This window comes from Lathyrus oleraceus, chromosome 4, assembly GCF_024323335.1.
Source record: "Lathyrus oleraceus cultivar Zhongwan6 chromosome 4, CAAS_Psat_ZW6_1.0, whole genome shotgun sequence".
In the NCBI taxonomy this organism is placed as follows: domain Eukaryota; kingdom Viridiplantae; phylum Streptophyta; class Magnoliopsida; order Fabales; family Fabaceae; genus Lathyrus; species Lathyrus oleraceus.
In genome coordinates, this window is record NC_066582.1 from 27,151,719 (window position 1) to 27,170,678 (window position 18,960).

The window sequence follows — 18,960 nt, forward strand, 5'->3', positions numbered from 1 at the left end:
AAATGACTAGTAAATTTTTAAAATACTTACCCACCTAAGAAATAACACAATAAAAGGATTACGATATCATGTGTTACGAGTGTAGAAAATTGGGAAATTTTAGAACTAATTGTCCGAGTCTCACCAAACATCATAAAAATAAAGATAAAGAATTCTACAAGAGGAAAGTAAAAAGCTCCAAAGGTCGTATAAACTATATAGCATGGGAAAAATATGGTGAGATCTCCTCCTCTAATTCTTTTTCAAGTTTGGATGATGAGTGTGCCCACCTATGTTTGATGGAACATAAGAAAGGTGAAACTTCATAGGTATATAATTATGTTTCTAATAATGAATATTCTTTTAGTGAATTATCCAAAGCGTTCAATGATATGTATGTAGATTCCATAAACGCTTTTAAGAATATTTCTCTCCAAAAAGAAATGATTTTAAAACTTGAGGAGGAGATAAATAATATTAATCGTACATTAGAAACTCTTAAGGAAACACATATATCTCTAGATGATGAGCGTTATAGTGTTTCAGATACTTTAATTGAAAATATGGAAATAGTAGAATGTGTTGAGTGTCCAATTTTAAAACTTGAAATTTAAACTCTTAAAGAATAACTAATACATGTTACTTCACTATCTTATACTTGTTCTATTTCTTCGAGTGAAAGAGGGAATGCTTTTAAGAAAAACCCTCATGCCACTAAAAGAAATAGAATAAGCATTTCATCTAAAGCTATTTGTCATTATTGTGTTGATAAGGGTCACATTAGACCTCTTTGTCATGTTAGGAACATTCAAGTTCCCAATGGTAAAACTACATGGATTTCTAAGTGTACTTCAACTAACCTCAAAGGACCCAACTAAAACTAGGTACCTAGTTCTATCTATTATTGTTTTGTGCAGGAGTGTCTATGAATCTTTATGGATTCTCAAGACAAGTTAATGAAGATGTATCAAATCATATTTTTTTATCGTATTGTATTATTTTTGATGTATTAGCGTTGTTATTTACTAACATTACTTGTGCATAAAGTTTAGTTCTAGATCATTGTAATTGATATGATTGTTTCATTCTCCTTTATCTTCATGTAGTTTCACTTTGTTTATCTTATTTGCTTTTAATTATTTTCATTGTATCGTGATCATTCAACTATTTTTCATATTCATCAAACTTATTTTCCACCTATATCAAACTTGTGTTTTTCTTGCATTTAACGGTTTTGAATTTAAAATTTTATGCAAATCATGTTCATTCTAGTTCAAATTTTCTTCGATGATATTATTTTCGATTCTACTAATCTCTTTGCCAAGAGTTTGAAAGCTTGAAGCCATGGGTATAGAAGTATGGTGTGGACTTCTAATGTTCTTATTTACAAAGACGAAAGAGAAATGGATTTCGACATAACCAAATATAGAGGTATAATCAGATCCTCACTCTATTTAACTGCGAGTAAGCCAGATATCATGTTTAGTGTGTGCATATGTTCTAGATATCAAGCATCACCTAAGGAATCCTACTTTAAGATCGTGAAATGTATTTTGAGGTATCTTAACAGAACCTCTAATCACAACTTTTGGTATCCTAAAGGTAATGCTTGTAGCTTGGTATATTTTTCAGATTCCGACTTCACATGGTGAAATTTGGATAGGAAAAGTACTAGTGGTACATGTCACTTATTTGGAAGTTATTAGTTTTTTGCCACAGTAAGAAGTAACATAACATTGCTCTTTCTACCACTGAGGCTGAATATGTAGCTGTTGGTATTCGTTGTGCACAAGTCCTATGGCTAAAGCAATAATTATTAGATTATGATTTAAAACTTGGTTGCATTCTGATTAAGTGCGATAGTAATATTCCTATAAGCCTCACTAAGAATTTGATACTTCATTAACAAACCAAACACATTGAGATCCAACACCATTTTCTTAGAGATCATGTGGGAAATGGGGATGTTGCTTTTGAATACGTTGACACTAAAAGTCAACTTACTGACATTTTTACAAAACCATTGTCATCGAATCCCTTTCACAAGATTTGTAGGGATTTGGGAGTCTTAAAATCATCGTGCTTTAAATATAATACATATTTTGTTTAGTTTCATTTTCTTTATATTTTTCTTTCACTAACACTATTTTGTAGCAAATCATAGCTTTTGCCAACTACACTGATATGTCTCTTAGCTTTTGTATCCGGTTTTATATCATTTTATGTGTTTGTTCTAAATTTGTGCATTGGTTTACTTATTACCTTTTTCATTTTACTCATTCATCTCTAACATATGTTTTTTATTGTTCTACTTTGCATTTAACTCTCTTTAAACACGTATTGCTAATTATGCACATTTTAGTATACAATGATTTATGATTGTTAATGCATTACTTTACATAATAGTTTTTACCACTAAATTGTTTGTTGTTAAATATTATTGTTGCATGTCTATTTGTATTTTGTTGCATGTAGCATTTCTATCTTCATGTTCTATATGAGATCTTTGTTGTTATACATTCTTCTTAGTTGTTTAGCTCATATATTCATTTGGAATTATTGTTTGTGTTTGGTTATTTGGTTTTCAGAAGCATTTTGATCTATCTCTTTTTGATGTTGTCAAATGGGGAAAAATTGTATTGTGAGTATAAAATTGTTTTGTGCATTTTATGTTGTAGTCAGTGTGCAATATTTTAGGGGGAGCATAAGCGTTTTTTATTTGCATTTTACTCAAATTCAACTCAATTCCAAATGAAAGCTTGTCAAGCCTAAAAAAGGGGGAGAATGTAGTTGTATGTTCCTGATACATTCAGGGGAGTACCCCAAATAAAGTTATTTTGTTGCTTGTCTTATCGCCTTTATTTTGATTTACTTTTGATTATTGAGTCTCCTTCATGATTGCACCTCTCTAAATCAAGTTTTGAAATGACTCATTTTTAGCATTCATAAACCATTGGTTAGGCTTAAACTTGATCACTTTTCTTTTTGTCAAATTACATGAGTCAGTGGAATAAGAGTCATATAAGTTTTTGATTAAGATTAGGTGGAAAGAAAAATCTCAAATGTTCTGAAATACTTGAAAAATTAAGATTTAGTATGTTTGATTCAAATCAAGCACATATCCTGATTCAAATCAAATTGAATGGAGACAAACCAAAAGTTTTCAAAAACTTTGATTCAAATCAGAATTTACACCTGATTCGAATAAGACATTTTCTCACTACTACAAATAATAAACTTCGTGATAAAACTTTCACCCCACCCTACAAAAACTCGAGGTAAAAAGTCAATGTGTGCCATATTTTATATTATATTTTATTAAATATCACATATTCCGTCGGTTTCTAAATAAAACTAAGGGAAAAAATATTTTAAGACATGCTTCGATTCCCAGCATCAGCAATTTATATTTTTATTTCTTTAAAAATGGTGTTTTTCTTTCGATTTTATTTTTAATTTATAAATTAATTATCTATTCCTTCAATTATATTTAATAACGAGGGAATATATTATCATAATTTACTATAAAAACACTCATTAATCAAAATTTACCCTAAACCTAACTTATATATATCCGCTCCAAATTCTTACACATCATTTTGTGGGATGGATTGTAAGACGGAAAAAATGTTTAATGTTCTTCAATATTGAACAAAATATTTTTTATGTCCTTCCAATCTATCTCACATAACGATGTTGATGTTGTTGTTGTATTTTTGTAATAAACTTCCTACGCTGTCCAAAAAAAAATATTGAGAAATTTATTATTTTTCTCGATTAACAACATTGAAAAATTTATTCCTACAAACAAACATTAATTTCTCTTTCACGTTCTCTTTTATGTTTTCGTTCATGTGAAAGCATTTGCCATGAAAAATATTTGATCAAGATAATGAAATCTCTCTGGAAGGGATTACAAGTACAAAAACAAAATTCTCTTTGTTGTAATAGATAACTTATAATTTTTTTTGAAAAGATATGTTGTTCTTCATGAATCCATTGGAAAACTCTTGATTTATTTAAATAATTTATTTTATTATTCTGTATAAATAATGTAAATATAAAAAAAGTTTTCCCCTCGATTTTTATTAGAAAACGAGAGGTATGTGGCACTTGGTATGGAACATATGTTATTGTTTTTTATCTAAAAAGAAATAGATTTTACCTCGGTTTTTATTAATAACCGAGGTAAAATATTTTATTGGAACATATTTTATTGAGGTAAAATATAAGTGTGTTTCTTCACCATCCTTAAACAAACCTTTGTAGTATATTTAATGAGTATTAACACTCAAGACACTACTATTAGTGATCCTCGTGAGTCCTAAAGTGCTCACTATAAAAGCATTATGAATATTAATGAATCCACAAGAAACCCAAATATTGTAAACCCTATACGTTTAATCAGAGCGATGTAACAATGTGATAGATTGCAAGATCAGAAAAAATTTGGGTTTTTAATACGTGGTTGGTGAGCGTACTGTATTTACTTTGCAAGTGCAGAAAATTATTTGGGGTTCAAGATTTATGTTCTTATATAATCATATAACTGAATATTTATTTTATTTATCTAATCTTTTTTTTTTATATCAGAAACAAATGAATGCAAAAGTCATAGATAATATATTAAATTCAACATTTGATCTTTCTCAAGATCAATGAAATGAGGATCCCAACATTTGCTCTTCTCCAAGATATCACATATTTGTTCTTCACCGACAGCGATGATGATGAAGAATACTATTTTTACTTTAATATTTTGTGTAAACCGAGAGATATATGGTGCGAGTTTGGAAAATATAAAAAAGTTATTGCTGGGGTTTGAACCCATGACCATTTAAACTAACCCCTCAGTTATTTTTAAACCAAAAGGTAAAGTTTTCACTTTTCATGTCACCCTTCGTTACCTCGGCATTATAACCGAGGTGAAATCTATTTCGCGTCCGACATGACATGTGTTATTTGTAGTAGTGTCTGGTCACCTCTAGTTGATTTGATTCGAATCAGACTTTACACCTGATTCGAATAAAAAACAATTCTCACATTTTTTAGTTGACTCTGCTTAAATTGATTCAAACCAGAATTAACACTTGTTTTGAATCACGGGGTCATTTATTCTAATCAGAAAATTTAATTTTCACTAAAAACATGCTACTTATTCAGACGCACACACTTCTCTCTCTCTCTCTCACTCCCCTCACTTTCTTTCTCAAGCTTTCTTTGAAAACTACCAATTTCAAAAGAAACCCTAAAACCCCTTTTGCAATGGCATCATCATCTTCTCAACAAGTACCCATGAATGTTGAATATGGTAAAAGTTTGAATATCAAACCCAGAACCATTGATATCAAGAAGGAGGACCGGAAGCTCATAATGGATCAAATTGTTGATTTTTATTCATTCAATCTGAATGGTTACTCCCTATGGAGTTTCTTCAGAGTGCACGAATGATATTCGTTCCTTGATATGTTGAATGGTCATACTTATCCCCATCTGGTCAAGTACTTCTAGGTAATATCTGAAGTATTTGATGAGCTTGCTACTTCTATGGAAGAAAATCACATGGTGCTGAAAGATAAATCCTTGAAAGGGAAGAGTAGAAAGTAAATGAGTCTGAAAGAGTTTGAAGAAGTGGAAATTACGTCAACTGTGATGAGTGTTGATGTCACATTCACTTAAAGGATTATTTCCAAGCTTCTTGGTGTGTCAAATACAGGAAGATTCAATATAAACACCAAGGAAAGTAGTCAAGAACCAGATATGATCAAGACAAGGTTATTTGAGTTGTCAGAAAATACATCAACCTCTTCAGAATTTGGAAAGGTGAAGAACATGAAGACTACTTACAAGCTTCTGTTCAAGATCCTCATTAGTTGTCTAATCTCAAGAGAAGGTAGCACTGATCAAATTTCTTGGGATCATAAACACTTCATTTGGTATTCAGTCAATGAAGAGAACATCAATCTCCATGGTTACATATTTCATCATCTTTGTGAGACTATCAAGGATAACAATAAGCATAAAAATAAGAATGTAGCATATGCTAGACTCATGTTTGAATTGTTCCATCAGGGTCGTTTGATTGACTCTCTAAAAGTTGCCTCTACTTCTGAGGATCTGGATTAGATTCATGGGAACTTTCTTTCTGCTTCAGTTCTGACCAACCTGAAGCTTCTGAAGAAGAATGAAGTGGTGCTATCAAAAGATCCTCTTAAAGTCAGAAGTTCAAAATGAGACTATCTTAATGACTATCTAGTAATTACCAAACATGGAAATCCTGAGGTAATTAGGATATACTTTAAGATGGAAAGAAAAGAAGATGGTTTGGTTCTAAGATATGAACACTTACCATAAGAGCCATCTAACTTGCACAAACCTTCTAGGAAAAGAAAATAGGTGGCTTTTGATGCTTAAAAGATAGTATAGAGGCCTTCTAAGTAGAAGGATGTGCAACAGAAGATTGAGAAGGAAATTGAAAAGGTAGTTGCCTCCATTGTCTTGATGCCCTCTAAGACAAGAAGTGGAAAGACTCATCAAAAGACATCTTCATCTTCTATCATAAGTGATGCTCCTGTGAAGAAGAGGAAGTTAAGAAAGATGTTTCTTCCTTCTAAAATCGTAGAGGAAAAGGAAGAGAAGGAAGAAGAAACTGGGGTATCTTTGGTAAGGAGGACAAAGGTTGCAGATGTTGGAGCTCAGAAGGTTGTAGAAGGAGCTATTTAGAGGGGAGTACAAATGCTTTTCTTCGCTCTAATAAATCAAGCAGAAAAACAACCTGCAACTTCTGATGCTCAGTTGAAATAAGTTGTTATTAGAGGAGAAGTTTTGGAGACTGATGAAGTTCATGCTATATAAGCTATAGTTGGGTTGGAGACTGTTAAGGGTGCCTCTGAAGCTGAAGCTTATAGTGTACCAGAAGGAGTTACATCAGAAGCTGCTAAACCTTTCTCCTAAAGTTATTGGTGAAGAGGAGTATGTTACTCCAAATGCTATGAGGACTGGTATGACATGTAATAATTTAAAATTTATCCTTGAGGATTATTTTGATTCTTCCACCTTAAACCACATATCACCAACACCCTCACTAACACCCTCACCCAATCACCACCCAAACCATCTCCTGAAAACACTCAATCACCTGTTCATAACAAAGTTCAACTTTTAGAACATGTGATGATTCCCTTAACCTAACACCTATCATTCAAATTCTAGAGAGTGTTATGAGTCTAGTTGATTATGAACATCCTACTGGTGAAACCACTGATGATCAGAAACAATTAACATACTTTTCTGACTCTACACAACCTCCACCTTTGAATACCATGTTTGGACCCCCCATAAATGTTTCTAGTGGGAAAGCTTCATCAAGATCTAGCTCAAAATCAGATTTTAATCCTTTTCCTGGTCTTAATCTCAAACCTGTAATTCTCACACCTGTATTTATCAAACCTATCCAAGTTGTCCCTCTTCAAACCTTTACCCCTAAAAACCTACAAAATGACCAAGCATGTTCTGCTGAAACAACTTATGAACAAAATAACTTATCTCTTCAATTTGAAGTTGGTCATGTAACCATAAATCAACCAGAACTTGAACATTCACCTAAACCATAACCTGAAATTCAACCAGAACACCAATCTACACCTCAACCTTCATCGCAACCTACACCCTAACCATCACCTGAACATACACCTCAACTAGAGCCAAGTCCTATTCAAAATCAATCTCAAGTTCAAATTACATCTAAATCTCATATTGAAACTGAACAAGTTTCTTTGAACCAACCTCCACCTAAAACCAACCTTAACCAAACTGTTTAAGAAAACCAACATCCTGACCATTATTCCTCTCCCAAAAGAATAAATGTTGTGTTAGAATATGGCACAACAATCATATTCATTCCCCCACAAACTGGAATTCCACAAACAGACATTCCACCTCTTCCACCCTATATCCAAGCCCAAATGGAAGAATAGAAAACTGTTATCTTTGATAGATTGCAAAATCTGGTTATTGAGAGAATAACAACCTCTGACCCAATAGATTATGTTGCAAAATGGGATTCTCAAGCAGCCTCTGTGGTATCAATTCTTCAAAATCTGAAGTACATATCCTTAGAGTTTGTTTCTTCTTCCAGTCAGAGGCAAGATCTTCTGAAAGCAAAGCTAGTTTTTATTGCTGCCAGACAAGATGGCATGAGTTTTGATCTGAAAGTAATTATGGAGCTTTTGAAGCAGAGACCTTAGTGTCATACCCCAAAATTTGCCCATTAATATTTCAAGACATTTTTCAAGGCATTCCGAATCATTTTTATGACACTGATCTCAAAGGAACGAAGGCCCAGCTCACGAATGGCCCAATCCAGAAAATGGCCCAAACTGGCCTGTTCGCTACACGCTCGCCTAGCGAACGTTATGTTCGCTACACGCTCGCCTAGCGAATGTTCGCTACGCGTTCGCTACCAGCTCGCCTAGCGAAGCTGACAGACAACAAAAAATTTCGGGCTTCGTTCTGAGCCCATTAGGTCATGAAAAAGAGCATTATAAATACCAGCACTTCAGTAATGAAAAGGAAACGAAAAAGGGACGAAAGGAGAACCCTAGCAAGCAAACCCTAGCGCTCACAGACGGAAAACCCTGAAGGAAAAGCCGGCGGCCGCAAAGCTACCTCCGCCCAACTCAATCCGGCTCGCCAACTCAAGGTTGCAATTCGATTGCAAACAGGTTTGCATTACTATTATCGCTTCATTTTCTTAATTTGCATGCGATATCGCTTTATGTTCTTAACTTGCATGTGATATCATAATTGAATTCATAAACATATTTGAGGTTTTGCATGTGAATTTAAGTATGCCAGCCTATCCTGAATGTTTGACCATATTATTTCTGTAATTGAATACCATAAGACTTGCCGCATGCTGAGATTATACCGTTCTGAAATTCAAATCCCGCAGCCGCTCGCTAGCACATCACTAAGCGAGCCTGTAGCGAATATTCGCTAGGCCTTCGCTAGGCGAGGCAGAGGCGAACGGGGCAGTAGCTTATATTTCGTTTGTTCTGTGCTATGCTTCTCTGATCTGCTCCCTTATCATCATACATTATTTTGCATGACATTTTTGCTGTTGTATTTATTTTGCGGTGTAATCCTCGATTGCACCCTGATTTGGTATGCTAACCCGTTTGCTGAATTTTGCAAAGGTTCATATGTCCCAGGAAAAGATCGCCGTTTAGGCCTTCCACTTTATTTGTGGGATACCCTTGTGAAGAGCTGCCCTAAATTGCTTAATTAATTTTAATGTATTAATTTTAATGTATTAATTTTTAATGTATTGATTTTAATTTGTTGATTTTAATGTGGAGATTCATCGTAATTACCTAATGAACGTTAAAACATGGACTTTAAATAAATGATATCGGACTTCTCTTTGTTACCCCACGATTACTAATATGGTCATGTCCCGCGAATGTGGGGATACACTTAGCAAAAACCCTTCGATTAAATCATCATGTCCCTATAAAATAAATCATAGTCCCTCGGATGTTGCCTTCGAAAATACGATTTTTGTCCCTCGATGTCCCTTCGGTGTAGCCTACGGTTAAATGATGATAGTCCCTTCGAATGCTAAGGTATCCTCACAACTGTTACCTTCGATGACCAATCAATGACCCTTCGATGACCCTTTTACATCCAAAGGGTAAAACTACTTACTTCTCAATAGTAAGGACAGTTTTACCCTCATAAGGAAAGGAAATGCCCGGAAAGACCTCAGACAGGTATAACCCTTAATTGCTCATTCATAACCTAAAATACTTTTCACACCTCACACATTTCCAAACTATTTTTCTAAGCTATTTTCAAAAAACTAAATGAGATAACCACTTTGTATACATTCATACAAGAATCATTACAAAGTTAAATTCTCCTTTTTCAAAACATTTCCTACACATTTCTCAACCACTTTTCCAAACTAGAAAAACATAAATGATTGAGCAATTAAGAGCCCATGGGTAACCATGGATACAAAGGGTGCTAATACCTTCCCTTTGTATAATGTACCTCCCGAACCTAAGAATCTAAATTAAGGTCTTTCCTGTTCTTTTCCACCTTTCCTTATTGGATAAAAGAAAAGTCGGTGGCGACTCTTGCTAACCGCGACATTGCGATTAAAAACACACAAAAAGTCAGTTCACCGTATGACAGAACTGGCGACTCTGCTGGGGATAACAAAGAGAGGTCACCTTAAAAAAATCATTTATGTTTTCAAATTGTTCCTTCTTTTAAGGGAGTTTTGAGTGAAAGATCCTACACCCAGATCTAGTGTACCTTAGGTAAGTAGCAATAGATCATCGCGACTATCCGGCGTATACTGGAATGGTTAAAATGATGGCTACGGTTAATGTGACACTTTGGATGTCCTGATGTTCCTCATGTTTACTTGAGGAAAAATTTGGCATTCGCGTGGTGTCATCAATGCATTAACCAGACCTTTAGAACCCTAATTGACTCATCCTAGCCATTAGAAAGTAGTGAGATAACTGACTTCGGTTCCGACTGGGGTTGGTTGAGACTCGATACTACACTCTTTGAGATTGGACTTTAGGGAAGCTTCGGTCAACCACTTGGCGTTGCACTGAAGTGGACTTAAAGAAAGGTCGATGATCTGAGATCCTTCTAGAACCCGGTTACTATTCTAGGACAGGTTGAACCAACCAAACTTCAGGGGGGAGGGTACTTACCTATGGAACTCATGCAAGCCTTAAAACCTAGGAATGATTATTGTGTGATTTGCTTGTGTTTGTTAACATCATAACATCATAACATCATGACATCATAACATCATGGCATTATACTAACCATTTCGAGGACTTAGGGATTTAACTTTGCTCTGTTTTGTAAAAAATAAAAATAAAAAAAAAAGTTTCCCTTTTTTTGTTAGTTTACGTAAAGTTAAATTCCAAAAGTCCTTGAAAACATTTCATACATTGCATAGCATAACATTGCACAACAGGTGTTCTAAAGGGATCAATGTTCTCACGGTTTTCATGCAAACAGAAAAATGGACCTCGAACAAACTGTCAAAGATCTCCATGCTCAGAATGCTCAACTCCAGAAGATGATTTTGAACTTATCCAGGGGGCAGGAGGAACCGAAGGCTCTCTTGCTCGAAAAGAAGAAAGATAAGAAATCTGTGAGGCACATTAACCCGGGAAGAAGGCAGTTTACGAAGATCAATATGACTTTGGCACAAGCACTGCAGGGTATGCTAAAGGCAAATTTGATTACCCTCAGAGATCCTCCTGCAAAACCCAACACTACTTCTCCTAGGTATAATCCCGATGCCAGGTGTGCGTATCACTCCGATAGCCCCGGGCATAATACGAACGATTGTTGGTCATTGAAGAATAAAATTCAGGATATGATCGACGCCGGAGAATTTGAATTGGATCCGCCTGAGACTCCTAATGTCATCACTGCTCCTTTGCCTGATCATGACAAAACTCTTAATGCTATAGAGGATGCTGACAGCGATTGCGACCTGGATAGCTGGGTCTACCCAACAATTGGTGACGGACTCAATAATTGGAAGGCTGAAGACACTATCCCGATTTCCTTTAGTCAGGAATAATTGTTATTGCTATTTTAACATTTTAAAGCATTGTGTCTATGCCCGGGGCACAATAGCTAATTTTTCAAGGGTTTTTGTCATTTTCATAAGCATATTCATATTCAATAAATCAATGGACTTTTTGCATTCAAATATTGCGCTCTTTATCTTTCCTGTCATTTTTCAAACAAGCTATGTTTTCTTGCACACACTCACGTAACAATTTGCCGATCCATATCCACTCTGGATCCTGTTGGTAATGACTCTGCTACTGTTCGTTATGACTTTGAAAATCCGATCTACCAAGCCGAGGATGGAAGCGAGGAAGATTGTGAAGTCCCTGGAGAACTTGCCAGACTGGTACTACAAGAAGAAAAGACCATACAGCCGCATGAGGAATCAATTGAAATTGTAAATCTGGGTACTGAAATAGACAAGAGAGAAGTCAGAGGTTTCTTGGGGCACTCGAATTACATTGCCCGAATCACCCCACACTTGACTGCTACCTGCAAACCATCTTCAAAAAAGAAAAATCAAGAGATGGTATGGAATGATGAATGACAAAATCAAGAAGTATCTCCAAGAACCTCCCATCCTGATACCACCAGTTGAAGGAAGACCTCTAACTATGTATTTGACCGTGTTAGAAAATTCAATAGGGTGTGTTGGGGCAACATGACGAGTCTGGTCGAAAAGAGCATGCCATATACTGCCTTAGCGAAAGGTACCGACTGTGAAACAAGATACTCACAGCTCGAGAAAGCTTGCTGTGCTTTGGCTTGGGCTGCTCGCCGACTAAGACAGTATATGTTGAATCATACCACTTTAGTGATTTCTAAGATGGATCTTATCAAATATACATTCGAGAAACCTGCTGTCTCCTGAAAGAGTTATCACTGATAATGGTACTAAACTGAACTCTGCATGCAGTTCAAAATAAAACACCATAACTCTTCTCCGTACCGGCCAAAGACGAACGGCGCCGTGGAGGCTGCTAATAAGAATATCAAGAAGATCATACAAAAGATGACAGTAACGTACAAAGACTGGCATGAGATGTTACCATTCGCTCTCCACGGTTATCGCACTTCAGTGCGCACTTCGACAGGGGCAACTCCGTTCTCTTTAGTCTATAGAATGGAAGCCATCTTACCAGTGGAAGTTCAGATTCCCTCTCTAAGAATTGTGAAAGATGCGGGCTTAGATGAGGATGAATGGATTCAAACTCGACTCGATCAGATAAATCTGATTGATGAAAAGAGACTTGCGGCTGTTTGCCATGGGCAGATATATCAGAAGCGCATGACCCAGGCATTCAACAAAAAGGTCAAGAGACGAGTGTACCAAATCGGCGACTTAGTTATCAAGCGTATCATTCTACCACAAGGTGATCCCAGGGGCAAATGGACTCCCACGTACGAAGGGCCATTTGTAGTTAAGAAGGTATTCTCTGGTGGAGCCATGATACTTGCTACAATAGACGGCGAAGACTTCCCGCATCCCGTGAACGCAGACATAGTCAAAAAATACTACGCATAAAAGAGACCCGCTAGGTCGACGTATCTAGGCAAAAGTAAGGGCATCTCGGCGAACCAAAAGGGTTCGGGCAAAATTTAGGGATAAACATAAAAAAAAATGTGCACCCGACAAGTCGAAAACCTGAAAAGGCGGCTTGGGCAAAAAGGGGTATCCTGGTGGATTGAAAACCTGAAAAGGCGGTCCAGGCAAAAATTAGGGATTAAAGCGTATGACTATGTCCCGTTCTCAGACAGCTTCATCCAAGTTCAAAGGACTGAACAAGCTAATCCCTTCTATCCGACAGCAGGAGATGAGAGGCTTGAAGACATAATGGCAGTAGTGGAATTAAAGTCAATAGGACGTTTTCGGCATAGCTTTCTCTTTGTTTTCTTGACAATTTCCTCTTACTAGGATTTTTGTCTCCTTGTACACAAATTGCCTGTTTACAGGCCCTCTTTCAAAATCAGTACAATTTCATTTCCAAAAAGATGCTTTTGTTTTTACTTTTCTGTTTTGTTTGCGTAAACGTCCATTGATTTAATTTGAATTGATTTATGCATTTGAATATGATCAATGTTTTGCCTAGAATGGTAATAGCAATTACTACATGACTTCAGGATCGAGGAGAAGGTCTAACCATGCTTCCCAATGAATCCGTTGCTAATTCGATTCCCCGGCAACGCCAGTTATTCCCCAGAAGAAATTGGCATCACTAGACTGGTCATCTCTTCTACCCCAGCCAGGCTCTGTTGAATATCTCTGCCATCAGATAAAAGTCAAATACCTCTAGCTAAGGAAGGGTCATCAATACAAATATCTCCGACCAGAAGACTGAGATTTATTTCCCTAGTAGAGTCCCCTGGAAGAACGTTTCAGACACATAGTGCATTCATTACATCATTTCACATCACATACCTACATACAATTTTCGTTCCGCATCATACACATTACATCATTTCATAACATACACCTGTATACAATGCTCTCATTTATTCCAGACGCATAATTCACTCATTACATCATTTCACAGCACACGCATGCATACAACATTTGCATCTCATGCATCATGACATGGCATGAAGCTAACTTTATTTAGCAGGTCAATTATCCTCCTGACACAGTCAAAACAAAGGTCCATTCAGACGGACATCTTTATCAATTACATTCAAAATTCAACTATAACCCTCAGATACCGCCTAGCGTACGGTATATTCCGAGGTGTAGTCTAGCGTACGACTACTTTCTTCTTCAGATACATCTTTCAGATCTGCTCCATGTCAACATCCATTCTGACATCCTCCTAACGATGGCATCTATAAGCCCATCCCAAATATTCATTGCAAATACAACATATACAAATACTATCAGATATAGCCTAGCATACGGTTCTTTCTGATTCAGCCCAACATATGACTCCTTCCACTCAGATACGATCTAACGGACGATCCATTCTGATCTTCAACTACTCCCAACACGGTCTAATGTACGACCCAGTTGGACCTTCACTTCTCAGGTACTGCCTAGCATCCGGTCCATCCTGATTCATCTCAACATATGACTCCTTCAACTCAGATACGATCTAGCGTACGATCCATTCTGACCTTCAATAACTCAAAGACAGTCTAATGTACGACCAAGTTAGACCTTCAAACCTTCAATAACTCAAAGACAGACTAATGTACGACCAAGTTAGACCTTCAAACCTTCAAGACAGTCTAATGTACGACCAAGTTAGACCTTCAAATCTTCAAATACCACTCAGTGACAGTCTAATGTGCGACCAAGTTAGACCGTCAAGTCCTCGGATTCTGCTCAGATACAGTCTAATGTACGACCAAGTTAGACCAGATTCTGCTCAGTGACAGTCTAATGTGCGACCAAGTTAGACCGTCAAGTCCTCGGATTCTGCCCAGATATAGTCTAATGTACGACCAAGTTAGACCAGATTCTGCTCAGTGACAGTCTAATGTGCGACCAAGTTAGACCGTCAAGTTCTCGGATTCTGCCCAGATATAGTCTAATGTACGACCAAGTCAGACCAGATTCTGCTCAGTGACAGTCTAATGTGCGACCAAGTTAGACCGTCAAGTCCTCAGATTCTGCTTAGTGACAGTCTAATGTACGACCAAGTTAGACCTTCAAGTCCTCAGATTCTACTTAGTGACAGTCTAATGTACGACCAAGTTAAACCTTCAAGCCAGATGTTGCTCAAATACCGTCTAATGTACGACCAAGTTAGACCTTCAACGGCTCAAATATAGTCTAATGTACGACCAAGTTAGACCAGATGCTGCTCAAATACAGTCTAATGTACGACCAAGTTAGACCAGATGCTGCTCAGATACGGTTTAATGTACGACCAAGTTAGACCTTCATCTGCTCAGATGCTACCTAGTGTACGGTATACTTCTGAAGTGTAGTCTAGCGTACGACTACCCCCTTTTATAAGCAGATTCAGCCTAATGGACGGCTCGTTCTGCTCAGATGCGGTTTAATGTACGACCCAGTTAGACCTTCATCTCCTCAGATGCTACCTAGTGTATGGTACAACTCTGAAGTATAGTCTAGCATATGACTACCCTCTTTTATAATCAGATTCCGCCTAATGGACGACATTCTGCTCAGATACGGTTTAATGTACGACCCAGTTAGACCTTCATCTGCTCAGATGCTACCTAGTGACAGGTACATTTCTGAATTGTAGTCTAGTGTACGACTACCCCTTTCATCGTCAGATTCAGCCTAATGGACGGCATTCTGCTCAGATACGGTTTAATGTACGACCCAGTTCGACCTTCATCTGTTCAGATGCTGCCTAGTGTACGGTACATTTCTGAAGTGTAGTCTAGCATATGACTACCTCCTTTCATCATCAGACACATCCTAACGGACGACTCATCCTGCGACTCCAATACGGTCTAGCATAAGACCCATTTGGGTCTTCAACTCAGACACGATCTGGCATACGATTCGGTCTGATCTTCTATCCCCAGTGAAATCACCCGCTTAATGGAGGTTTCGTTCTGCAACTCAGAAACGATCTAGCATATGATCCATTCTGATTTTTCATCCTCAGCAAAGTCATCCGCCTAACGAACAACCCACTCTGGTATTCAAATACGGTCTAGCATATGATCCATTCTGATCCCTTATCCCCAGCAGCGTATAACACGCTCTGACTCCCCAACGAAGTCGACTGCATAATGGATAACTCACTATACGGGCTAGCGTATGACCCGGTATGACATCCATGTCTTTAGATATCGTCTAATGAACGACGCACCCTGAAATTCTCATCATCAAATTCCCTGGATGGCATCTTTAAGCCCATCTCCATCAAGACTAGCTCCTGATTGACAAGCGCAAATTTTTGGGCATTTTAGTGTTCAATAATCTTCCACCTCCAGACCATGAATGGTGCACATACCATTCTACTCTCTCGGTTCAAGAATATTGAACAGGGGCAGCTGTCATACCCCAAAATTTGCACATTAATATTTCAAGACATTTTTCAAGGCATTCCGAATCATTTTTATGACACTGATCTCAAAGGAACGAAGACCCAGCTCACGAATGGCCCAATCCAGAAAATGGCCCAAACTGGCCTGTTCGCTACACGCTCGCCTAGCGAACGTTATGTTCGCTACACGCTCGCCTAGCGAACGTTCGCTACGCGTTCGCTACCAGCTCGCCTAGCGAAGCTGACAGACAACAAAAAATTTCGGGCTTCGTTCTGAGCCCATTAGGTCATGAAAAAGAGCATTATAAATACCAGCACTTCAGTAATGAAAAGGAAACGAAAAAGGGACGAAAGGAGAACCCTAGCAAGCAAACCCTAGCGCTCACAGACGGAAAACCCTGAAGGAAAAGCCGGCGGCCGCAAAGCTACCTCCGCCCAACTCAATCCGGCTCGCCAACTCAAGGTTGCAATTCGATTGCAAACAGGTTTGCATTACTATTATCGCTTCATTTTCTTAATTTGCATGCGATATCGCTTTATGTTCTTAACTTGCATGTGATATCATAATTGAATTCATAAACATATTTGAGGTTTTGCATGTGAATTTAAGTATGCCAGCCTATCCTGAATGTTTGACCATATTATTTCTGTAATTGAATACCATAAGACTTGCCGCATGCTGAGATTATACCGTTCTGAAATTCAAATCCCGCAGCCGCTCGCTAGCACATCGCTAAGCGAGCCTGTAGCGAATATTCGCTAGGCCTTCGCTAGGCGAGGCAGAGGCGAACGGGACAGTAACTTATATTTCGTTTGTTCTGTGCTATGCTTCTCTGATCTGCTCCCTTATCATCATACATTATTTTGCATGACATTTTTGCTGTTGTATTTCTTTTGCGGTGTAATCCTCGATTGCACCCTGATTTGGTATGCTAACCCGTTTGCTGAATTTTGCAAAGGTTCATATGTCCCAGGAAAAGATCGCCGTTTAGGCCTTCCACTTTATTTGTGGGATACCCTTGTGAAGAGCTGCCCTAAATTGCTTAATTAATTTTAATGTATTAATTTTAATGTATTAATTTTTAATGTATTGATTTTAATTTGTTGATTTTAATGTGGAGATTCATCGTAATTACCTAATGAACGTTAAAACATGGACTTTAAATAAATGATATCGGACTTCTCTTTGTTACCCCACGATTACTAATATGGTCATGTCCCGCGAATGTGGGGATACACTTAGCAAAAACCCTTCGATTAAATCATCATGTCCCTATAAAATAAATCATAGTCCCTCGGATGTTGCCTTCGAAAATACGATTTTTGTCCCTCGATGTCCCTTCGGTGTAGCCTACGGTTAAATGATGATAGTCCCTTCGAATGCTAAGGTATCCTCACAACTGTTACCTTCGATGACCAATCAATGACCCTTCGATGACCCTTTTACATCCAAAGGGTAAAACTACTTACTTCTCAATAGTAAGGACAGTTTTACCCTCATAAGGAAAGGAAATGCCCGGAAAGACCTCAGACAGGTATAACCCTTAATTGCTCATTCATAACCTAAAATACTTTTCACACCTCACACATTTCCAAACTATTTTTCTAAGCTATTTTCAAAAAACTAAATGAGATAACCACTTTGTATACATTCATACAAGAATCATTACAAAGTTAAATTCTCCTTTTTCAAAACATTTCCTACACATTTCTCAACCACTTTTCCAAACTAGAAAAACATAAATGATTGAGCAATTAAGAGCCCATGGGTAACCATGGATACAAAGGGTGCTAATACCTTCCCTTTGTATAATGTACCTCCCGAACCTAAGAATCTAAATTAAGGTCTTTCCTGTTCTTTTCCACCTTTCCTTATTGGATAAAAGAAAAGTCGGTGGCGACTCTTGCTAACCGCGACATTGCGATTAAAAACACACAAAAAGTCAGTTCACCGTATGACACTTAGGCTCTAGGATTTATTCACCCATTGTTTTATATTTTATGAACTTTTTGCTATGCATCTCTTTTTTTGGTTACGTGAAAACCTTTCTTCAGTATCTTCTATGTTCTCTTTTGTATCTTTTTGTTGATGACAAAATGGGGAGAGATAAAAGAGTATTTAAGCACCTGAATATGATGATTATTTTAATGCTGCTTAATTTAATTTATGAAGATTAATGTGATTGTGTTGTTAAAGGAATTTAATTACCTAGATAAGACTTAGGGGGAGCTTACAAACCTCACTCTCTAGACTATCAGACTCAGGGGGAGCTTACAAACCTTAGACCCTAAAGTCAACATGTTAATTAAATTAACAACCATTATTCTTAAATATTACTGTTTATCATCATAAAAAAGGGATATTGTTGGAACATAATTGATTAATACCATATTCCTT